Source organism: Anas acuta, chromosome 2 (genome assembly GCF_963932015.1).
Source record: "Anas acuta chromosome 2, bAnaAcu1.1, whole genome shotgun sequence".
In the NCBI taxonomy this organism is placed as follows: Eukaryota; Metazoa; Chordata; class Aves; order Anseriformes; family Anatidae; genus Anas; species Anas acuta.
Genome location: NC_088980.1, coordinates 16,641,740 through 16,647,739, shown reverse-complemented (window position 1 = coordinate 16,647,739; position 6,000 = coordinate 16,641,740).

Here is a 6,000-nt window from a genome sequence, read left to right as displayed (position 1 = left end):
CAGACCTGCCTGCGGGCCATGTAGCAGATGGGGAACGGAGCTAGAGAGATGGTGAGAAAGATCTGAGTGAATATATTTGGGCTTTGCTGTGCAAACAACCCCTGCAGTGAAGCTTTTGCCATCTGTGCCGGTCCGTTGCTGAAGCTGCGGGAGGAAAGTGCTGGCAGCAGTGCCGTACCCCTTTGGACCACATCAGCATTCACAAAGTTTGCTCTCGGCGCTGTCTGAAACTCGGCAGCTCCCAAACAATAAGCCTTGTCCTCGTGGAGGAGTGTTACCAACTTTCTCCGTTTTAATTGCACAGCCTTCTCCCCCGAGCCTCCAGCCCTGCCCGTCATGTGGTGGTGCTGAGGCCCAGCTCTCTCTTCAAAGAGAGAAGGAAAGCTGCAGCCCAGGCACCCTCACAGGCAGCAGAGAAAGGAGAAGTCCCTGTTTATTCTGAAAAATGGTGAGAGCTCCAAAACACCCAGGAACGTCGGGTGTCCTGGTGTTAACAGGGTTGTAATTCAATACGGACACAGAAGGCACAATAATCATTAAGGGTCGGGTCTCCTCTGGGAAGCAGCACTTCAGACCCAGAGCTTTGAAACGACGATAATTCGAAGCTCAAAGGGATTGCTGTAGGCAAAAGCTCAGAACGGCCTTTGAATTGTTGTCATCGCTCTTCCTGCGTCTTTTGTGCTGAATCCTAAGCTTTAGTGATACTTGAAAGAGCCACGTCCTGGCATCGCACAGGGAGCTCTCGTTTCATCCAGCAGGATGAATTTTCTGGGTGCAGGATCAGCTGCTCTGGTTGGACACCACGGTGGGGCTCAGTAGTGGTAGAAATCACTGTCACCTCCTTCTCCACCTCCCCAGCCAAGGCACCAGCACAGGAACACCGCACCACATCCTCTGTTTCCTGTCTAGCCTCCCTCTTCACCTCTCTCTCTTTTACCCTCTCCTGCTGTTCCTTAGTCTCATCAAATCTCAGAGGGACATCCAGCAAGCAGCACCGTGCTGGTGCCAGCACCTTGTGGTCTCAACTCTTAGAGCTCGTTGGAAAGAGGATGACTTGGTTTTGGTGTGGTGCTCCTGCCTTTCACACCCATACACACATGGAGCTAATGGCCAGGGACACTCACTGAGGATAGGTGAGTGCAGAAAGTGGGTGTCCTTTGCAAAAAAATCATCCTGGGTGCTGACAGAGCTCCCCGGTCAGTGCCGGCACTCCCTTTGGCCACAGGAGTTAAATAGGGGGACACAGTTAACTGCTAGCAGGGATGTGTCAGCACATGGAAGCATTTATATCCATTCTTTTTTTTTTTTTTAAAAAAAAAAAGAAAGAAAAAAAAAAACAACAACCACAACCCAAACTCAACTCTCAGTTCACAAAGTAATACCAGATTTTTCCTATGACAGTGTTTTTTATTCAGGACATTTACAGTTAAAACACTGCTGGAAGTTGGACAGGAAAATCAAATTGAAGATAACTAACTTAATTATGAAGGCAAAAATCCTTCTTCTGAAAATGTAAATATATTATTCTATTTCCTTATTGGGTCAAACCCATGTTCCATGATTTATATACATTTCTCCTTCTCGCTGTGTTGTGATCACCAGTCATTTTCCTGAAGTTCACTGCTACCTGAAGAGCTATTTTCCTCTTACTTCCCTAAGTTATACAAATCTATAGTGATGCATTCATTTACCAGCTCCTCTCATTTTTGTCATTTGAAATTGTTAATGAACATATTTGTTTTATATTATAAAAACCAAATTTAAAACATGTAAATTATCTTCTATACTGACATGAGCTACAAAATGTTTCTTTTTGCTGTGGCTTTAAAGTAATATGTCCTCCTATGAAGCCAGAAGTTGTTACTAATTTACTGGAAAGAGATTACTTCATGGGCTCTTTTACAGTTTAGCTTCTGCATTTCATATATGTGACTGTGTAACAAAACAGCCTATGTTATCTCTTTATAGCATCCCAAGCAGGGGTTGGGCAGGGTTTACCCAGTATCAAACAACTGCTCCTTCATGATAACAGAGTATATATCAGACTAGTAAGGTGATGGCTTTGTTCCACCTAGTAATTTAAATGCTAGCTTAGATATAAATATTGAACATACTTCTTTTCCCCCATTTTTCTATGAACATTTCTTTGCACAAACATGAATGCCTGGGAGATCGTCTGTTTTCAAAACTGTGTCCATGTTTTGGTCCAGCAATTACCCACATGTTACTTTGGGAATTATCTTTTCCTTTGCTAGGATTTGTCCAAATCAGTCATTATTATCTACTATTATTTATTTTAAAAAATAAAATAATAATAATTATTATTTTTTAATTAAGAGCACCACCAGCCAGCCTGAAGCCCCAAGCTCCAAACAGTAAGGTTTTCTGCTTTCTGAGAGGAAGGAAAAGGACTCTCAGCAGGCATCGTGGTGGGCCTTGAGAGGGGCTGGTTCAAACTGTGCCTCCTCTGCAGACCCCCTTTGTGACTCTGGGACACTCAATGCCCAGTTTCAGCAGAGGACACCTGTGGGAATTCGAACATCACTGGGAAAATCTGTTTTGGGCTCAGGACTTCCTGAGACAATGTCTAACAGTCTGGGCAGAGCCTGGGCCCTTGCCTTGCAGGTGCAGGACACTAAGCAGTGAGAAAATCCTCTTCTAGGAGGTACGGTCCTGCAAGAGCCAGGCCAGCCCTTGGTGGGACAGGTCTCTGGTCACACAACATTGGTGATGGGCTGGAAATGTTGGCACCTGCTACTTCTCATCTGCCTGGTAGCACCAACGGCATTAAGGCAACAGCCCACATCGGTGGAGAACCAAAATCCAAGCAGAATTTTAAAATTTAATTACTAGAGTACATGCATGCGCTTTCAGAGAAGTGATCTGCCTCAGCAGTTTATGTTCCCAGGTGCTGACACTGTGGCACATGTCAACATTGCACGATGACAGCATTGGACATTTGAAGCAAGCTCTCTCTGTAGACAATGGGATCTGGGAAGAGATGTTCTTATGTGCATTTCTCTTGCTTGCCAATAATTATGGTCATACGTTTATAGGTTAATTCAGGTAGGAAAAGGCTTTACAAGTCACTATCTAAGCCCTGCTCAAGTAAGGTCTGCTACAAATCAGACCAAGCTGCTCAGGGATCCAGGTGGGTCCTGAAGACCTCCTCATCCTGAGAAACTTTTCCTTATGTTCATTGCAAACCATTCCTGTTTCACCTTCCACCTACTGTCTCTCATCCTCTTGCCATACATCCCAGAGAAGACCTTGTACCCCTACTCGCAACAGGATCCTCAGAGGTTTAATGCATTATTTACCAGACAGTGAGGGCACTGCTTCTCGAGTCTTGTTTGCATGGAGTAGGGTTAAGCATGAAATTTCCCCTGTAATTTCCTTCTCCAGAGTGACTCAAGCAATAAATGTGATCAACATGAGGTTGAAGTGAGGTATGAATATTTGAGATTAAATGAAAAGCACTCAAACTCTTCCATGAATAACATTTTAGGGGGATTTTCTACTGTAGAGATAACACATGGGCTGGCTAATTGCAGCATTAGTGTTGTGCCTAGGCTCGCGATAGAACCATACCACAAACAACTGCGAAGTCATAGCAGGGTCAAGGCACCCCATGGTTTGAATAAAAGGACATTTGAAAACACTTATAGGCTTTTTGTCAGTAAAGCTTTCAATAAGGCAGTTTGCTTTTTGTTGCTTTTGTATCAGTTATGAGTTAATCCTATGAGGAGGGGAAGGAAAAAAAGCAGAGCAATTTTACTGCCCAACAAGACAAAAGACCACAGCAGCTCTGGAGACTGAGCTCTTGACTGCTCTCCCACCCAAGCTTTTCTCCAAATCTGAGCTAAATTCAGTGACCAAACCCATAATACCAAAAGGACTTAGCTGCCTTAACTACTTGTAGTGCTCCCTGATCTCCGAATGAGGTTCAGCACATGGACACACTGGTCTGTGCAGGAGACCTAATTCTGTCTTAGTAAAGGGACTTCTCAGACTGAAAGACTGTAAGTGCTGGTTCACAGGTACTTGTTTTGTCAATGGAGATGATAAGCAGCCTTGCTGTAGCACATCTGTGGCAAGTTTTTAAATGAACCAGGTGTGGTAACTCAAGTATCAGTGGATTTACAAGCTCACCTTTAAATGGGGGGTGGGAGGCTTAAATGCAGGACGCTCAGTAAACCAGATGCAGACCCTCCTAGTATGGACACAAGCTGCAGGCCTCAGCTGAAGAAGCAGACCCTTGCGTTAGGTTCATGTCCCTTCAGGAGCCCCTTGGGAGCTGCCTCTGGCACAGATATCAGCAGGAGGCAATGCCTGCCTGGTAATGCTGAAGAGATGATCCTTGAGTCAATGACATCTAGGTTCATTGGCAATGGATGCTGCATTTCCTTTCTGATAGCTCCACTAATGAGCTGGTCTCAGGGACAGGAATTTTAAAGACACTGGTCTTATCAGTCTGTGATTATTTGGTAGAAATCTGGATCCAAAAGCTGAAATTATTTTAAAGCATTTTCTTTACATCCTGAAAGTGTATATATATAGGTGAACATTTTAGGAATTGCCCATGCTGTGCCAGTCAGTAGTTTTACCAAGACAATGTCTCCCACTGAGGGGTGAAAGTAGGGAATGAGTAAGGCTGCATTAACACACTACTTCATTGGAAAATATAAAAAAGGGAGAAATTAATGGATTGAAAAACTCATGGTTAGATCCAGTGTAACCAGACTGACATTTAATTGTCTGCATGAATTGTTCATTGCCCATAATTACCAGTTTGTGTCTCCAGACATCCCTGGGTCTTCATATACCTCACACTTATGCCAGGCTTTTTATTGGCATGAAGAAATGTGGAGGTAGTGGTATTTGGATATGGGGAAGGAAGGAAAAGAAAAGCAGAAACTGATGTGCTTCTTAATACAGTCTTGATGCTAATTGGGTTTTCTAGTTAACTTAGGGATGATGGAAAAACTCTTGGATGGGTGAGGAATAATTAGCATCACTTGTGAACTCCAGTGTTTCCTGAAGCCTATGGACTCCTTAACAACAAATTGTTTCAGAATGCAAATTGTTTCAGATTCATTCTTTCCTTTCTTCCAACACAAATGAAGAAAGATTTGGATGGTTTCTGTCTCTTTTAGGACCCAGAAAACAAGCTGTAGGTATTGCCCAAACATGTGGCCTTTTCTCTTAGAAATGTACATTTCAGTGATGAGGAAATATTCATTGAAAAAAAATAAATCATATTAGCCTTTGTGTGGTCACAGAAGCTTTATTATTTATTTATTTAGTGGTTGTGGTGGTATTTTTTTTTTTTTTTGGTGTAAAACAAAGGTTTGAGTGAACAAGAAAGTCCATTAAAACTGGAATCCTTTTCAATTAAATAAAAAGGAGAGAATTTTCCACCCCAAAGTACTCCTATAATCAATACAAAAAAAACCCTCCTGTTTGGAGAAAAGGTGAGGAAAAATAGCTTTAAGTGATATATATATGTGTATATATAAACTTACTACCTTTACTTTTTTCTCAGTCTTTCCCTTCCATGCCAACCTCTTAGTAGTCCTTCTGAATGAGAGGCAATCCAAAAAGGTTCAGGTATGCATTAGATCCATTCCTCAACTGCAGGACTTCTTAGAAAACTTAATCCTTCACAGTGTGGGGAATTCAGTTGGAAATTTCATGAAGGTGTCTATTTCTTATGGGATTTCTCTGGTGTTTCCTCTGGTCTGGCAAGAGAAAGGAATGAGCACTTCTCACTGCAAGCTGTAGGGAAGCTGCTCCTGGTCCTGGCAGAATGAAAGCAGGCAGGAATGACTAAAAATGAGAAAAGTAAGGAAAATAAAGCTTAGCTGGCATTCCATTGTTGAAGGGTTATTGTGGTACTTATGCTTGAATCTCTTTAATCTGCCTAGCTCTAGGTTAGCAAGTTTTAAACTTGGATTAATTATTTTTTCTTGCTGTTTTCATATGATTGTTTTCCTGATA